Source organism: Nannospalax galili, unplaced genomic scaffold (genome assembly GCF_000622305.1).
Source record: "Nannospalax galili isolate Female #2095 unplaced genomic scaffold, S.galili_v1.0 scaffold334, whole genome shotgun sequence".
In the NCBI taxonomy this organism is placed as follows: Eukaryota; Metazoa; Chordata; class Mammalia; order Rodentia; family Spalacidae; genus Nannospalax; species Nannospalax galili.
Window position 1 is genome coordinate 1,080,743 of NW_008336888.1, and position 19,241 is coordinate 1,099,983.

Consider the following 19,241-nt stretch of genomic DNA (forward strand, 5'->3'; position numbering starts at 1 on the left):
TTTTTTTGTCTCTAAGGGTTTTGGTTTTGTAGGTGTGTTTTGGGCATTTGTGGGGAAGATTATATGGGCTTTGTTCTTTATTGCTGTATTACATTAATACTTAAACATTGTCCTGACGAGTTGTTCTGCCCCTGTGAAGTAGGATTATCTGGTACATTCTCATTATTCTGGCCAGGGAGACTGAGATCTTGCAGAAACTTTGCTCTAAGAGAAGAAAAAAAAAACAACTTTCAACTCTCACAAGTTTCATTATTGCATCTTCTTCTTTTGCTTCTCAAAGTCTTCTCTGTCAATCAAATTGTTCACTTTACTGCACTGTGTCTGTTTCTTTCCATCTCATGATTTATGGGTCTCTCAACAAACTACAATATTCTTTCTTTTAATCATTTGTAGCATTTCCCCTTCCATTGGACTCTGGTAATAACCATGCCACAGTTGTTTTCGTTGGCAAAAGAGGATGTGGAAAAGTCCTAACTTCTGATATTTTTATTATTTTTGAGTCCTTACTGAGCTCTGCCAGCGTGCTGGGGGATCTTATAGGACAGATGAATAGAGTCATTGCCTAATTATCTCACAACCTGATTTAACACCAGGCAACCAGTGCAGACAGAGACTCAGTAATGTCTTTGAGAGAAGATAGCTAATTGAGTGTCACAGCAATGAGACTATTAGCATCTCATCATGGACCACTTCATTCCAGTTCCTCCTAGGTTTTGGATGAAAGACAGCAATCCGCTTGTTGAGTGACACTTCTACACATGCCAGATTCATTCAGCCTTGTTGATTTACAAGAAAATGAATCCCTTTGCCATTCATTCTTGCCCATGCTTACGACCTCACCCCTGTACCTTATCTCTTTCTTCTTCAGCTTGATTCCACAAACACCACAAGCTCTAGGCTCCAGATTAAAGCCACAGCCACCCTTCCCAGCATGGCTCTGTAAGTAAGCAAAAGGTCTAGCTTTTACTCTCAGGACCATATGGTTTAGTTCAAGGTGAATCCATGGGATGGAAAGATAGCTCATTGGCAAAGTATTTGCCTTGCAAGCATGAGGAACTAAGTCTGATCCCCAGAATCCACATTAAAAAACAAAACAAAACAACAACTAGGTATGGTGGTGTGTGCTTGTAATCCCAGCACTGGGGAGGCACAGACGAGTGGATGCCTGTGGTTCACAGGCCAGCCAGTCTACCTAATCCATGAGCTCCATGCTGATGAGAGACCCTGTTTCAAAAAAAACAAAGTAACTGAAAAGTATTTTGTTTTCCTGAACAAAATTTTGACTGGCTATAGTTTTTTTCCTGATCCTTAACCTCTTGTCTCTCCAAGGTGGATAGATATGTTTATTTAGAAATCAGTTCACCTGGGACAATGGTGCCATCCTCAAGGGGTCCTCTAGACATGGAACTGTCTGTGATGGTGGGCCTCCAGGAGGGAGCACTGTCCTCTAGAAGGGTTCCCTACCTTGGGCTGCCATGGGAACTCAGCCACTACCTTGCATCACTCCCATCCCAGCCCCACATCTGTAATTCGAATAGATGAGATGGCCTCTTGGGACAATGCTTTCCCTCTTAGAAGGGCCATCCTTACAGTAGTTTACAGGAGGCTCCAGCAATCTGTCACCTACAGACAAGTGAGGTATATTGCTGTTTTACATTTCTTCTCTCCCACTCAGTACAAGATTTATTTTAGTCTATCAGTTGGCAAGCCAACTAGCTTAGTTTCCTCCTGCTCTGCTCTCTTTGGTATTTCTACAGTCATCTAAGCAATACAGGTCTCAAATAAGAATTACAGTGTAAAGCAAAAAGTTCTAATGCTTACAAGGATCAAGTGTATTTTTAAAAAAAATTTGTTATTTTTATTTTATGCGTGTGAATGTATTGTCTGCATGTATGCATGTGCACTCATGTCATTCAATGCCTGTGGCGTCAGAAGAGTGTGTTGTATTCCCTGAAACTGGAGTTACTGACAGTTGTTAGCTGCCATGTGAGTGCTGGGAACCAAACCCTGGTCCTCTGCAAGAGCAGCCAGTACTCTTAAACGCTGAGCCATCTCTCCAGCCCCAACAAGTGTATTCTTATATCAGAAGTCCACGTATGAAGCCCTTCATGAATTTGAGGCCTGGATCAGAGGACCCCCCCCCATTGTGGCTTGACTGAGAAATGCCCCCCATACATGCATTTATTTGAACACTTGGTCCCCAGTGGGTGGTGCTGTTTGGGGAGGTTATGAACTTTTAGGACATGAAGTCTTGCTGGAGGAATTACATCACCGGGATGGACTTTGAGAGTTTATAGCCCAGCCCCACTTCTGGGTACCCATTCTCTCTTTCTTGTATGTTGTGTGTATAAAATATGTGATTGGCCAGCTTTCTGCTCTACTCCCTGCTGCCAGGCTTTCCATACCTTTGTGGACTCTAGCCCTCTGGAACTGTAAGTCAAAATAAAGTCTTCCTTCTGTAAGTTGGTTTTAGTTACGGTATTATATCACAGTGGCCCAAAAGTAACTAATACCTACCCCCATCCCCAAATAGACCTCCAGAAGAGATAGAGACTGAAGTGGCCATTGACCGGCAGCACAGCTACCACAGTGTGACTAAATGGCTATCACTGACTCATGAGCTCTCATATACAACACAGCCTCATTCCTGTCTCTTTGCTCTAGTGTCCATATGAACTGGATGCCCTATCCCCACATTGCTTCTGAATAATGTTTTCTGTACACCCTGCATGTATAACAGAACCTCATACAGAAAAGACAGATTTGGCCTTTCCCCTAGTAGCTCTCATCAACTTGCATTCACTCCCTCCCCCTACACACAAGGTAACTGGGAGTTAACTCATTGTTCTGACTTTGTATTTTAGGACACTGACCTTGCTTTTGCCTCACTATTTTTTGACAGACTTGAAACTCACACCACGAGGTAGAACAACTCATTTTACCTATTTGATTTGGTCCCAGCCTTGCGCCAATGCAGAGGTTTCCCATTCTGAAGAATCCCAGTAGAACTCCCCAGGGAAAACACCCATTGTGGTTGGCAAACACCCTAGTCACTGGAATCAGTTATTAAATCACAATTTCCTTAAAAGGTGGAAGACATGGGACTGGAGAGATGGCTCAGTGGTTAAGAGCACTGACTGCGCTTGCAGAGGACCTGGGTTCAACTCCCAGCACCCACATGGCAGCTATGAACCGTCCTTAACTCCAGTTACAGGGGAATCTGAGCCCTCTTCTGACCCCATGGCATTGCACCACACGGGTGCACTCACAAACATGCAGGCAATACACTCATACACATAAAATTAATAAAATATTTTTTTAAAAAGCTGGAAGACTTTTCAGATTGCTGTTGTTTTCCTGGTAAATTACTGGATCTTACTGGTGTTTTGGAATAAGTCTATACATTTTAAATTATGCAAGTTTCCATAAATTGTAACTTAGCTTCCTCAGCCCCTAGGGAATTTTCACCGGCTCCAACTCATTTCCTAAAGACTTTGCTTTGCTTTCTGATCTCCACCGTCCTCCACCCAAGACCAAAGAAAGTATTTCTGATCAGTGCAAGCAGCCAGCAGCATTTTGTGAGCCTAAGGTTCAGGTAGGGAACCAAGTCCATGAGTCTAGGGTTATTTCTTGGCAGTTGGCCTTGACCAGAATGTGTTGACCCTTTGTTTGATGACTAAGATTTTAATTACCCATTCTTGGAGCTTTCCAGAGGAATTGGTTTTACACATAGCATTTATTTGTATTCTGGAATAGGAACCACTTCTCACCAAATTGTTGATGGTTAGTTACAAAACACAGAACCAAGTCCATGAGTCTAGGGTTATTTCTTGGCAGTTGGCTTTGACCATAATGTTTTGACCCTTTGTTTGATGACTAAGATTTTAATTACCCATTCTTGGAGCTTTCCAGAGGAATTGGTTTTACACATAGCATTTATTTGTATTCTGGAATAGGAACCACTTCTCACCAAATTGTTGATGGTTAGTTACAAAACACATTCTGCCAAAAGCAAGTACATTACCAGGCTGCTATCCAGAGGGTTTGAAACTTGTTGGTTCTATTTCTCCCCAATGGCTTGTTAAAACCTGAATGGGGTACATTGGGTTAGTAGTTTGGGGATAGAATTTTAGTTCTTATTGGGAAACATTCTGGCCTGCTGTAGAGCCTTGTTACCCCAGATGTGATAAAGAGAGGAGAGCCAGACCCTTTCTCTGCCACTGATCAGCCCTGCCTTCCCTCTCCCTCTAAGGAGGACCTCTCAAGTAAGATTTTCCCCATTTCACAAAGTTCCAACCGTCTTACCCATAGTTTCTGAAGTCTTGTCTGAACTAGACTCTGCTCCTTCAGGGTAGGAATCTTGTCTCCTCTCCATTCTGCCATCTGTATACCCCTCCCCACCCCAGGGCCTGGTCCAGGGCCAGTGGACACTGTTAATATGAGTTGGCGCTGATGGGGCCATCCAACCACTGCCAAGACAGCTCACGGCACTTTGTTACCATTCATCCCAATTCTCATCACTTCTTTCTCCATCATTGCAGCCGATGGATGCCTCCTGCAGAAAATGATCCCCAATTCAGGATATCGGACTTCTGTCATGTCTTTGGTTGCCAGGAAATCCCTACCCGCCGCCCTCAGGCGGACAAGCCCCTAAAGCCCCCGGTTGCTCCAAGCCCTTGGAGACCATCCTGCTCGAGCTGAGGATGCACAAAACCAAGCTAGGTTGGCAGCAGGGCGCGCGGCCAGGGTCCCGGGCTTGGGGGCTGCCTGCAGGGTGGGGCCACCCTGGCCACCGCCTATCCCCGCCTTCCCCATCCCCAAAGAGGACACCCCTCCTTCCGGCCCGCTCCCCACCCTCGCTCGGCGCCGCCTCCCCACGCCGCACCGCCCTTGCCCGGAGCCTCAGGCAGCCAGCGCGCGGGAGCGCTCTGGGATGGGACTTGGAGGCGGCGGCGGCATAGGAGACGGCGGCTGCGCGGGCTTCTTCCTCGCGTCCCCGGAGCGGTCCCCGAGGAGCGTCGCTGCCCTCGGCGGGACGAGGCGACCGACCACCGTGACGGACCCGCGGGCCTGCGCCCCTGCCTCGCTTCCCCCGCGCGGGCTGCAGGTGAGCGTGGCGCGATGCCCGCGGGGAGCCGGGCTGCCCCGAGGCGCGGACAGACCTACCTACTGACCTGGGCTGACGACGCTCGCGGTCGCCCCCTGGCCCGCCATCCATCCGGTGGCTGCATGCGGTCCCCGGAGGAGAGTGGGAGTCGGAGGCGGCGCTGCCCCGACCCCTCGGCCGGGAGAAGTACCCGGCAGGGCGCGGGACGCTGAGCGCGGCAGTGACCCCCGAGTGCCCGGCGGAGGCGCTGTGCCCCGCCGCGGGGACACCCAGACCTGGTCTACACCTCCTGAGGAATGGGTGACTTGTTGAGATATGCTATGAGATTCCTCTTCACCTGGTAGAAAATAACTGTTTCCCCCGTAGGCTGCTATCAATCCCCTGTTGTTTGGATTTCTCTATGGCAGGTCTGGCTTCCTAGTATTGTGGAAGAACCAGAGGAAGAGGGTGTTTTGTGGTAGTTGCTGGAAACCCGGAGGGCAGTTTGGGGAGAGGACAGAAAATATGGGAAGGACCCCTGGTAAAGTCTCCAGGAGTGGGCGCTCTGAGAGGAGGTACCCTCATCCGGGACTCAACTCCCACCACCCTGAACAAACCCAGTTAGGATTTCCAGATTGTCTTAAACCACAGTGACATCTGTGACAACCCTACAATGCATCTGCACCGAGGGCACCTCTCATCAGCCTTTGAGGAATGGGGCAGTCAAGATGCTGCATTGCCTGGGTGAAGAAAAGAGGCTTGAGTCTGCCAGGCTCAAACCCCAGCTGCCAAGTTTACAGGTTGGAGAACTTGGAGATAACCCAACAACTCCATGCCTCGGTTTCCTCATCCATCTAGTGGGGCTGATAATTCTTATAGGCCTGTGAGGATTAAATGAGATTTGACAAGTGAAGTCCCAAAGCTAGTTCTAGAAGCCTCCTAAGGTTATGTAAATGAGCTCCACCATTTACCTTTACAGAAAAAGGATAAACAGTGAATTCACCCCCTCCCTAATTCTGGGAAAAACCTCTTGAGGAATTCACTAGGGTGGCAGGTAGTCCATATGTATTAAAAGGAATTTTTTTTTCTGCCTTTTTGAGACAGGGTCTCCCTGTAGTCCCAGGGGACCTGAACTCACTACATAGACCAGGCTGGCCTTGTACTCTCAAGGATCCACCTGCCTGAGTGCTGGGATTAAAGGTGTGGGCACCACATCCAGCAGAAATTTTTTTTTAATGCCAAAGTCCACTATAGCATTGTTCTTTCTGACTGCTTTGAAAGGGATAGCTTCATAAAACCAGGTCAAGATACCAAGGTGAGTTTGTGACCTGGAAGGTTTCCTCTAAGCCTCTGACACTTGGTCCCTTAGGAGCCCCAGTGAGGAAGGTGAATGTCTGCTCCTCTTCACCCTCCATTTCCTTGTCTGCTGGTACTTCTAGTCCAAGCTGTAGAATTCAGCCTCAGGTCTCCAAGGTGAGCTGCTCTTTTCTAAAAACCAGGACTTTGGGGGTCCTGTCTTTGGAGTTGAGATCCAGGCAATCAGGAGCTACCCAGGCCTAAGCTCATCGTTGGAGATAGCACAGTGCAAATCTGAAGCACCCTTGAACAACTGTCAAGCCCTTAAACTCCTATCAGCTAACACCATCCATCTCTTGTCAGCCAAAGGCACTGGAAAGCTGAGCATGATAGTTCATGCCTATAATTCCAGCACTTGAGAGGTAGAGGCAGGAGGATTAGAAGTTCAAGGTCATCCTTGTCTACATAGTAAGTTCAAGGTCAGCCTGGGCTACATGAAACCGTTTCTCCAAAAAAATCAAAAGGGAAAAAAAAGGCAATTGAAATGATTTCCAAAGATTTTAAGAAGGGAAGGAATATCAGCCTGGAAGGAATTGTTTTGCCTAGATACAGTTCTCACAGGTAACTAAGAAAAGGCACAGGGAGATGGGGGATGGGGAAGGAGAGAGGGAGAAAAGGTCCAGTCTTAGGAAAAGCCAACTGGGTTGGCAGTGACCAAGGAGATGCTAGGGTAAGAGCTGTAGGCCAGGAAAGGCATCTTGGGACGTTCCCCTGGGATTCCCTCCCTGCTCCTGGTGTATAACACGCGCAGTCCTTTCCCTGGAGTCCTGGATTTCTGAGGAATCTAAGGGGGACTCCCTTCTTTGTTTAATGTGCACATGGGGGTGACTCATAATGGTCTGGGGGAGGGGGAGGCGGATACCCAAGAAAGTGGTGCCTTTCTTACTGTTGCTGGGAAACGGTGGCAGGGAGGCTCTTCCAAGAATCTGGTGACCCCTTGGAGCTCCAGCCCATGAGGTCATCTTCAATGCTGCAGCCAGACAGCCAGCACAGCAAGAAGGTGGTTCAGCGGCTGGGCTGGGCTGAATTCTAGTGATTATAGTGACTATGACAGTGACCTAGACAGCGATGACGGATAGCAGTACAGCTCAAAGCAGTGTTCTTGACACCTGAAGGATCCAAATTCTAGTCCCAGCCCCTCATACTTGTAAGAACTTTAGAAAAATGACTTGGACTCAGTGCCTCAGTTTCCAAGTCTGTAAATAAGGAATAGGATTGTTGAGAAAACTGACCTAGCACACATGAAGTGCTGAATACAGTGACTGGTTCTGAGTAAATGCTTGATGTTTTCTAGCTATTTTTGTTATAACGTTGGCCTCAGATCCTTCTAACTGAGGTATTAGTTCATAGGTTTTAAGGGCCAAATTGAAGTTGTTGATTTTTTCAACACTGTGTAGGATGCTGTAGATATTTATTCAGAGTGAGTTAATTTTTTCAACATAGCTACGAATAAAAATCAGTGACTGAGGCTGGAGAGATGGTTCAGTGGTTAAGAGCACTGTCTGCTCTTGTAGAGGACCTGGGTTTAGTTCCCAGCGCCTACACAGTTTCTAACAACTGTCCATAACTCTGGCTCCAGGGGATCCAATGCCTTATTCTGGGCTCCATGGACACTGTACTTCCATACACATAGGAAAAACACTCATACACATAAAATATAAGCAAAACAGAAAAAAAAATCAGAGACTGAGCAGGTTGAAAGTTCTGAGTGTTGTCACTGGCTTTGTGGTTAGGTGCGGAATACAGCTCAGTGTCTGTTGGAATATCACTTTACTGTGATGCTACACATCCCTATGGCTGCTACAACAATTTGCCACAAATGTAGTGCTACATATACTATTTCATTCTCTTGCAGCCCTGGAGATCAGAAGCTAAATGGGTTTCACAGGACTAAATTGAGGTGTCCGCAGGGCACTTGCTTTTGGTTGACTTTAGCAAAAACCTGTCCTCTCATGTTTTCTGACTTTTAAAAGCTGACTTCATTTCTTGGCTCCTGGTCCCTCCTTCCATCTTCAAAGCCAGGGACAGCATCTTCCAACCCCTCTGTCTCTGTGTCCTCTCTCTCTGTCTCTCTGTCTCTGTCTCTGTCTCTCTCTCTCTCTCTCTCTGTTACCCCCCTTTCATTGCCCTCTTCCCCATTACTGTCTCTCTCTTACAGAGACCTTGTATTTCTATTGAGCACATGTAGAAAATGAAGGCTGATTTTTCCCATCTCAAAATCCTCAGATCATCCACATCAACTAAGCCTGTTTTGGAGCCCTCTGTTTCAACTTCAGACCAGAAATTTCTCCTTCTGTCCTTTTTATGCTTTCTCCCTTTCTTTGACTAGCCCCCAATTTTTGACCCTAACCTCTCAGGACAAGCTGTTTTCCCATCGACTGTACTAGCTGACTTTTCCAGGGTAAGGATTTCTAGTTCCTTCTCCTTCTAGAGTTCTCAAATACAAGGAATGCCTCCCACACAAAGCAAGCAAGGTCTCTGCAAGGCCTCACCAGCAAATGATCTTTAACTTCCCTGAGATTCCCAGACAGTGTTTGTATCAATTTCCTATGTAACAAGTTACTGCAAATTTAGAAGCTTAAAACAACACAGATTTACTAGCTTATTGTTCTGGAGGTCTGAATTCTGGGGAATTTTCATTGGGCTAAGATGCAGGTGGTGGCAGGGCTGGAGTCTTCTACATTTCCTTCCCTTTACCACCTCAGAGGCTGCTTGAGTCGCTCCTCCTGTTGCCCTTCCTATCTTCAAAGTCTCTGAGCATCACATTGCTACTTTTCCATTCTTTCTTCTGCCTCTATCATTAAGTACCCTTGAGATTACGTTAGGATTGAACAGTCCAGTGTTACCTCCATATTTTATTAGATAGGGCCTTGCTGTGTAGCTCAGGCTTACCTCAAACTCATGATTCTCCAAAGTCAGCCTCCTGAGTGCAGACATTACAGGAATGTGTCCCACCATACTTGATCTGAAAGGAGATTTTTAAGGTTGTCTGATTAGTGATCTTAATTCTTTTCCTCGTGTAGCATCACAGTCATAGACTCTGGGGATTATGACAGGGACACCTTTAGAAAGACATTCTTCTCCCAGCTACTGGGCTTGAGAGGAAGCTCCAAATAGTGGCCATCTGTGCAGCCTCATCATTATTATTATCCCCTTCTAGAAGATGCACAGTGGTTCACTCAAGAGAGAACTCCATGAAACATTCTTCAGATTTTCTGTTTCAACTATGATTACTCTCTTTTCCTTGGTCCATGGGAGGATCAGAGAATAGAGCCTGGTATAGGACTGCATAATTATCTGTTAAATAAATTCATAAGAGTTTATATCTGGCCATGTAGCTCAGTGGGAGAGTGCTTTCTTAGCATGTATGAGGCCTTGGGTTCAATCTTTAGCATTTTGGGCGGGGGTGCTGAGAATTGAACTCAGGACCTCACAGCATGCTAGGGAAGCGCTCTACCACCTGATCTATGGCTGCAACTTCAGTCCCTAGCACTGAAAAATAAGTAAAGAAGTAAATGAATGAATATATAGATGTATAAAAGGATGCATAGTGCATAGGCCTTAGTTGAGTGAGTTTTGACAGGGGGTTTAGGATCTTTTTGAGACAGGGTCTCCCAGTAGCTCCAGCTGGCCTATAACTCACTACGTATACCAGTCTGGCCTTGAACTCACATAGATCCACTTGCCTCTGCCTCCTGAGTGTTGGAATTAAAGGCATGTACCACCACGCCTGGTTAGTTCAGTGGGGTTTTACAAAGCAAGTAATGTACCCCAAAAGTTTGTCTGTGACCCCAAATTAACTATTATCTAGCCCCCTCAAAGGTTCCTCTATCATTGTAGATTAATTTTTGTTGCTTTTATTGTTTTGTTTTATTAACAAGGTCTCCAAATGGTACTGACAGGCCTGAACTTGCTATGTAGACCAAGCTGGCCTTGAGCTCACAGAGATTCACCTGTTGGGATTACAGGAGTGTGCCACCACACCTGGCCATAGATTAGTTTTTGTAAGAAAACTTTTTGTGAATGAGTCCGTACATAAAAGTGCACAAATCAAAGGTGCAGCTGGATTAATTTTCATGATATGAACACATGTAGACAGCAATCTGATCTGTAAATAGGTTGGTCCCGGTACTCAGAATCCTCCTTCATGGCCATTTCTTTGCACTGATCTCCCAAGTGTAGCCACTGTGGTGGTTTGAATGAAAATGTCCCCTATAGGCTCCAAGTGTTTGGACATTTTGTCCCCAGATGATGGTGCTGTTTTGGGAGGTTTTAGAAGGTGTGGCTATTGTGGAGGAAACGTGTCACTGGGGATGGGCTTAGAGAGTTCTTAAGCCTTGCCAGATCTCTGGTCAGTCTCTTGCTTCCTGTGCCTGCATGATGATGTGAGGGTTTCGCTTCTGTTACTCCTGTTCTACCTGCCTCCAGCCACCATGCCTCCCTGCCGTGATGGACTATAATTCCCCTGGAACCGTAAGCTCAAATAGACCCTTCCTTCTATAAATTGCTTGGGTCAGTGTTTCTATCACAGCAACAGAAAAGTGACTAATACAGCCACCATCCTGGTTTCTATGACTGTAGATTAGTTTTTAAAAAATTATTTATTTTTATTCTATTTTATGTGCATGAATGTACATCATGTTGAGTGCAGTGCCCACAGAGACCAGAAGAAGGCATTGGATCTCCTGGAAATGGAGTTATTGTCAGTTGTTAGTTGCCATGTGGATGCTGGGAACTGAACCAGAGTCCTCTGTAAGAGCAGCCAGTGCTCTTCTGAGCCATATCTTCAGCCCTGAGTTTTGTCCACTTTGGATTTTATTTTGTTCATTATTCATAATTTATTGTGTTGTGTATGTTATACATGAAGCAATAAGTCATTCTTTCTACCTACTACAGACTATCTCACTATGTTGCACTTCATCTATTCTCTTGTTAAGGGTTATTTCATTTGTTTTCATTTACACTTTATTTTAAAAGGATGACAAGTACCCAGTACTTCCGTTGTCATAAACTCCATTCTAGCAGAAATGAAGAGACCCTGTGTGGAGGCATGGGTTTGCAGTGGTGGGTTAATGCTGAAGAGTACATGTGTGTGTGTGTGTGTGTGTGTATATATATATGTGTATTGGTGGTGTCCTTCGGGGATTTGCTGAGGTTAGCATTATAACAGAGGGCCAGATTCCAGGGCTTTGAGTGCTGAACTAAGCAGTCTAGATTTGATTCTATTGGGATGTAGAAGCTGCTGAGAGTTGTTGAACAGGAGGGTGCTAAGCATGTAAGCATGATACAGTGCTGGCAAAATGCAAACTAGCACTGGTGCCAGAGGGGTCAGTGGGACAGACTTGGAAGCAGTCCGTTCCTTAGGATTAGGTTAAGCTACAAGTTGCAGAAAAGACCAAATAGCAAGATTTTAAACAAGGGAGATTATTTCTGTCTTGGGTTCAGGAAACCTGGAGACTGGGAATCCAAGCAGGTGTGGGGTCAGAGACCTACCCTTCTCTGGCTTGTTTCTTTTATTGGACATGGCTTCCACTTCTGTGGTACCTCATGGTCCAAGACAACTGCGTAGCACCCAGTGATGATACTCACATTCAGGAGTTGAGATGCCCTTCCCAATTATGAAGAAAAACACCTTTGAGAATTTGCAGGCATCATGTCCATTTCTATTCCTCTGACCAGCACTTCGTCACCAGGAGGGCAAAGGGGAAGACTGGGACTCAGTGTCCTCATCCCTGCACATCATGTGTCCAGTTGGAAAGTGAGGTTCTTTTGCTATTGGAAAAGGCAGAGAAGATCCTGGGGCCCGACTGGCAATCTCTGCCAAAGCCTTTGCAGATCTGGTGTGAATACTGGCCAGGTCTAGGGCTGTGACTGTGGGAGGTGGAAAGGGAAAGGCATGTAGAAGACATCAAAAGAAAAACAACAAACAAACACATGAAAACCCCAGACAGAGTCAGTGTTAGACTGGTGAGGGGAAACCTAGGGGCAGTTGCACCAAAATACAAGGTGATAGGTTTTGCTAAATCATGATTCTTTGAAAGAGAGGAAATTGCCTTATAACTTAATCCTTGCATAGTCTCTTCAAGGATATGGCGCTCTGTCAACTATTTTGGACAAAGTACTGTTCAGAGAAGACACATTAGCCAAAGTTACCTCAGTCATGGTTGTTTTCGATACTTACAGAAATCAACTGACTTAAAAAGTGCCAGAAATTTCCACTCTGAATTCAGTAACTAGTTTTGTGGGTACAACGTTGCGATGGTGGGAATTGGATAATGTTTTGTATTGTGTTTTTTTAAAAGTCATTTTAAGGAACAACATAATGAGTAGTTAAGCTGTAGAGATTATGAATGTATGCTTTCAGGATATATTGAAAATCCAATTGTCCTTATATTCTATACATTGGAACTGTTGCCTGGGATAACATTTTATATTTCATATATGGATTCAAACCCTGATGTGTGCTAAAATGATTTAGAAGTGAAGATGCTGAGTCCCTCAGAAGGCATCTTCAGTGTTAATAAGACATCTGTGTTAGAGAAGTGAGCAAACCATTTGGAAACATCATTTAATGAAATCATAGAGAACTTTGTTTTATAGAACATTTTTCATCAAAATCATTATTTCTAAATTAATATACTGTTTAACAATTTTAAATGTTTTAAATATGCATCTGCACCAGCTGATACATTATTATAAGATATGTGGTAGTTTATCTGTATCCTTTAAAATTATGTATTGTAGGCTGGAGAGATGGCTCAGTGGTTAAGAGCACTGACTCCTCTTATAGAGGACATGAGTTTGGTTCCTAGCACTTATGTGGCAGCTAACAACCATCCAAAACTCAAGTTCCAGGGGATTTGATGCCCTCTTCTGGCCTCTGGGGCCATTGCGTGCACATGGTGCATTAATACTTAATGCAAAACACTCATACACATAACACATAATCACTGGAGAGATGGCTCACCAGTTAAGAGCACTGATTGCTCTTGCAGAGGACCCAGGTTTCTCTCCCAGCATCCACATGGTAGCCAACAACCATCGATAACTCCAGTTCTAGGGGATCTGATGCCTTCTTCTGACCTCCATGGGCATTGCATGACATTGGTGCACTTATACACATGCAGGCAATACACTCATACACATAAATTTTTTAAAAATATTTTTTTTACTTTTTAGAAGAAGCATTTCATTACAGCTTTAACATACTCAATAACAATTTCCAGAGCAAAGATACATCTCTTTCAAAGGTGGCTATAAAATTTTTAGGTTCACAGTTGAATTAATATAGTTATACAATATTGAACTCAGTATAAACCCTGTAAGACATAAAATTGACTGAGTTTTTATCCTTTAAAAAAGAAAAATATTTAAATTTATATGTTCAAGTTGGTCAAGAAATTGCATGTGGGGGTTCTGCCATTAATAAACCTACATTTGGACAAATACAGTATGTAAAGACATGGGCTTGAGCAACCATTTTGCTTTGGCATTTATTAATAGTCTTATATTGTATAGGCCTTTATCTAACATTTATTGATTATCTAAAAATTTACTTACAAGATTTGGTGCCCAGCATGTGGGAGCCACGGGTTACAGGGTGTAGTCCCAAGGAGGAGCTCATGTCTAGGCAGGAAGCGATCTGTGGTAGCAAGGGTAAAAGAAGTACTACCATAGCAATCACGTCCATTGCTGTGCCGCATGGAATGTCAGTCCTTGGGAAAACATTTTATTGCCTGGGTGACATGAGCATTGAGGGCTGAATGCCATTTTGATTAATGCACAATGTAGATATTGCTTGCCACAGGACCAACATGGGCAAATGCATTCAGTATAAAAGAATGTAAATGCTTCAGGCTCCAGTTAGGAAACTCGGGTGTGGAAACCTCCATATTGGAGAGGTGACCAGAGATCAGTTATGAGGGGGGCTTGAATATAAAGCTTTTTTTATGTTCAGTCTGGCCACACACAAACCCCAAACAGGTGAAGGACCTGCACAGAGAGGGCATTTCAGCAGCTCCTGCAAGAGTCTGGATGTGAAAGGGCTAGAGTGAAGCATTGGATGTAGCCATGGGAGAAGCCAGTGGCCAGGACAGGAAGGCAGCAGAGTTAGGAAAGCCCATACCTGAATAGAGTAGGGATGTAGAGGGCAGATGGAGACTGGCTCCCAGTTTCTGACCTGGGTGTGGACAGTTGAGCCTGTGGGGTAGGCTTGACCATGAAAGGACTTGAGTGGGAGAAGATGAGCTTGTGTCTAGACACCCTGAGGTGGCAGCAAGTCTTTACCTCTGGGTGGGAGTTACAGACAGATACCTCAAGTCAACCTCCCTAAGAACCAAGGTCTAACATTTAGAGCTGCCTATACACCATGGGTGCCTTTGAGTCCTAGCAGACACTGACTTCCCATTTGCTGGCCATGTAGGAGATGGTGGTTCTCACAGTAGGTGGGAGGGAGACAGGAAGGCCTGCTTCTGAGATTCATGCCTCTTAGCACTGCCTTATTCTCTGTAAATGCATACATAGAGTCACATATTGATGTATACTGGCAGAGGCCTGGGAGGGACACAGCTGTTGAACCTGGCATCTAAAAAGTTGCAAGTTGGGGGGGATCTCTCTCTCTCTCTCTCTCTTCTCTCTCTCTCCCTCTCTCTCTCTGACAGGGGTAGAATCTTTATAGTTTTGTCAGTTAACTATCTCTGAGGCCTTAGGGGGTCTCCATCTATAAATTTTAGTGTTCTGTGTACAAAGTTAACATCCCATCCGCCTTACAGGATGATGATGGAGATCACATTGAGATGATCGTTAAACTCCTAGTTCACTGCCTGGCCTGTCATAGATACTAAACAAACATTAGTGCCCTTCCCACTCTCTTTTCTTCTATGAGCAGGGCTTACTACCAGGAGGGTATATTGTGGACCAGCATAGCAGGATTTTGCTGGCCTGTTCCATAGGAACACCATTTTCATGTCATGCTTCTTTTGCTGATGACAGTAAAAGACACACAAGCGAAGTCACACAGGTGTTGAGAGCCAGGCCTCCCAGTTCAAGGCCCATAGCACACACTGTTGACTCTGGAGAGATCCTACTTGCCTCCTGAGTTAGAATCAGTGATGCTTAGAAGAACCCATAGCTTCCAGAACAGTCTCCCGTGCCCTCTTTGCCCCAGACTCTTGGTAAAGCTAAGTGAAAAGATTCATTGTCCCATGGAAAGGAGAAAAATTGCTAAAGCAAAAGTCAAAGCCTTTGTATTATTTCAAAATATTCTTTCTGTGCTTCCAGATGCTTCATGGAAGCTGTTCATATTGAATTAACCTCTATTTCTCAGCACAACAGACCTCCTCATATGCTCATGGATGAAAAGCACTGTTCTCAAATGTCATTTCATTTTCCACTTAGAGATGGCGCCTGTTGTTCAGATGTTGACAGCTGTAAATGCCAACCAGGAAACAACCATTGGCCTGACGGTCTGCATGGGCTTATTTTTATCTTACTAAAAAACCTGTATTGCCTGATACAAATATTGCTATTATTATGTTGGTATCTATATAGCCTCTTGTCCATATTTATTTACTTTATTAGCATATATTAATTATGCAGAATAATGGGTTTCATTATAACATTTGCACACATATATAATGTATTTGATCGTATTCTTCCCCCATTATCCTTTCTTTTTCCCTCCCAACCCCTCTTCTATTTTCATGTCTTAAAATGTTTTTTCAGTTTATGTGTGTGTATGTGCACATGGGCGTGCATGTGAAGGTGAAAGGACAGCCTTGTGGAGTTGGTTCTGTCCTTCCACATTTACATGGGTTCCAGAGATTGAAATCAGGTCTCTGGGCTTGAGCAGCAAGTGCCATTGTCTGCTGAGCCATCTCAATGGCCCTCATGTCTTTGTGTGTGTGTGTGTGTGTGTGTGTGTGTGTGTGTGTGTGTGTATGTGGTATGTGTATGCCAGTGAATTTACTTAGCATTTACAGGAGCATGGGCAGCTTACCAGTGAGTACACCACTGAAGAAAGTGTCTCTCCCTCTTCTAGCAGCCATCACCTTCCTACAGATCCTCAGGGAGGTTCAGGACCTTGTGAGCTTCTCTCTTCTCCATGAGGGAATGTTGATGAATCCAATCTTGTACAAGTCTTGTGCAGATAATCACAGCTACCAAGAGTTTAGACATGCAAAGGCCATGTCATGCCCAGAAGACAGCATTCCACCACATTTAGCTCTTTCCTCCAGCTCTTCCATAATGCCCTTTGTTTATTTTGTAACATCTTTTTTGAAGTTTAACTTAGAATAAAATTCATTAATTTTAAGGCTGTCATTTTAATGAATTTCAAGAAATATATATCTCCATTGTAATCATAATGTAAACACTTCCATCCTGTGAGGTGTCTGTTGGGCTTCTTCATAGCTGGTCCTCTTCTCAACCACTAGCTCCCGGAACCACTCAACTGTGTCCTGACATGTAGTTTTGCCCTTTGTTGATGTTCATATAATTGAAAACATTCAGTAAGTAGTCTTTCTGTCTGTCTGCCTTCACTTAGTGTGATTATTTTGAGATTCACTCAGCAGATCATTCCTCTAATTGCTCAGAAGGATTCCATTGTGAGACTGTACCCTCATTCCTTTCCCATTCATCAGCTGATACATGGATTATTCTCAGTTTTCAGCGTCTATACATATTTGAGAAATAGTCTTTGTGTGGCTGTATGTTCATGTCTTTTGAGTGAATATCTAGGATCTGGGCTGGTAAAGGGACAACGCATGTGGTTTTCTTGGGATTGAAGTGTTGCTCAGGGTGTTGGACTTTCTATGCTAAAGCATGGCTAGAAAGGGATAGTTGGTCACCCTTCGCTCTGTCATTTGGCAAGGTTTAACTTTATGAGAAGCTACCAAATTGTTTTATTCCAAAATTACAAACCATTTTGCATTCTTAACAATGAAGTACGAAGGTTGCAATTTCCTCACATTCTCTAGCACTTGATTATGTCAGTCTTTCTCAGTGCTGCTATTCCAGTGGATTTGTGGTGGTACCTCATGGTGGATTTCATTTGTGTTTCTCTAATGATTAAGGGTGTTGAACACCTTTTCATGTTTGTCTTCCATTTATCTTCTTTGGTGATATGACTTTTGAAATCTTTTGCACATTTTAAGTGTTTTTGTTTCTTATTGAAAAAGATATATATATTTTTTTGGTTTTTTTGAGACAGGGTCTTCTTGTAGCCCCAGCTGGCCTAGAGTTCACTGTGTATACCAGGCTGGCCTTGAACTCACATAGATCCACTGAGTGCTGGGATTAAAGGTGTGCACCACCACGCCTGGCTCGATATAAATATTTTGTATTAACTATATAAATAATTCATCATATATAGGAAGTATTATCTACCAGTATGTACCTTAACATGGCATTTCTTTTTGAAATGAGAAAGTTTTGAATACTTAAAATACTTACATATACTTAAAAAATTTATGGATTTGGGGGCCAGGTGTGGTGATGCATACCTTTAATATCAGCACTCAGGAGGCAGAGGCAGGTGGATCTCTATGAGAGAGAGACCAACCTGGTCTTCATAGTGATTTCCAGAACAGCTGGGGGCTACAGAGAGACCCTGTCTCAAAAAAAAGAAAAAGAAAACATTATGAATTTTGGACTGGTGGGTAAAAGTGCTTGCTGTCAAGCCGGACTACTTGAGTTTGATCTCCAGAACCTACATGGTAGACAGAACAAACTCCTGAAAATTATCCTCTGACCTCCACATGCATACCATGGCATACCAACCCCCACCCCTAACAAGTAAATGAGTTAAAAATAAAAGAATAACAAATAGCTAACACTTATTCATTACTCATTGTGCACCAGGCACTAGTTTAAGTGCGTGCATGCATGCGTGTGTGTGTGTGATGTATGTGTGAATTGATTTAATTCATACAACAAGGTCTACTGTCATCCCAACTTAAAGACGAGGAAGCTGAGGCAGAAAGAGGCAAGTCATCTACCCAGTTAGATGGCTGGAAGTGTTTAGTTTTGTTTTTAACTTTCTACCTTCCTTTTATCTCCAGTCCCTTTGGTTTGGCAGTAGTGACTTGAAAATGAAAAGTTCTTGAAATCTATAGTAAAACATGACCACATGCAGTGGTGTTTTAGAAATGATAATTATTCATTATATCATTTTCTAAATGTTTAATGTAAGTGTGGGCATGTCAGGCAGGAAGCAGGGCTTCAAAGCATATGGGTGCATTCTAAAATAAGAAAACATGGACTTTACACTTGATCATTGTGGAAAGAAGGCGAAGAGTATTAAAAAAGCAAACCAAGGACTGGGGAGATGGCTCAGTGGGTAAAGTGCTTACCGAACAAGCATGAGGTCCTGAGTTCAGATTCCCAGAACCCAGCATAAAAGCTGGGTTTAGTGGTAAATATTTATAATCCCAGCAGTAGGAGTCAGTGACAGGAGGATCTTAGGGCTTGCTGCCCAACCAGTTGAGATTTAATGGCCAGCTCAGGGCTCAGAGAGAGGTCCTGACTCAAAATGTAAGGTGGAGATTTACTGAGGAAGGTGCTTGATGTCAATCTTTATGAGCTGGCATAAGTGAGCACACCAGCACACTTGCATACACACATACCACATACCACATTCACACACACACACACACACACCCCACCACCATACACACATTGACACAAACATACACACCACTACCATGCATACATGCCCCACAAAATAAATCACAGATTCAATTAAATTTTTATGATATTTTAAAGTTGTATATATTTATGGGGCAGTATAATAATCTGATAT

At 44.0% G+C, this 19,241-nt stretch overlaps 1 protein-coding gene across 6 annotated transcripts in view; it reads left to right on the top strand.

Annotated features, from left to right (window-relative positions):
- The first annotated feature begins 4,899 nt into the window (after positions 1 to 4,899).
- Matn2 (matrilin 2) overlaps positions 4,900 to 19,241 on the top strand; it is a 193,950-nt gene continuing 179,608 nt past the window's right edge. For all 6 annotated transcript variants that reach the window (XM_008831538.3, XM_008831539.3, XM_017797745.2 and 3 more), the window contains exon 1: positions 4,900 to 5,107. The gene's annotated coding sequence lies outside the window, so the exon portion shown is untranslated. The remainder of the gene's footprint in view (positions 5,108 to 19,241) is intronic.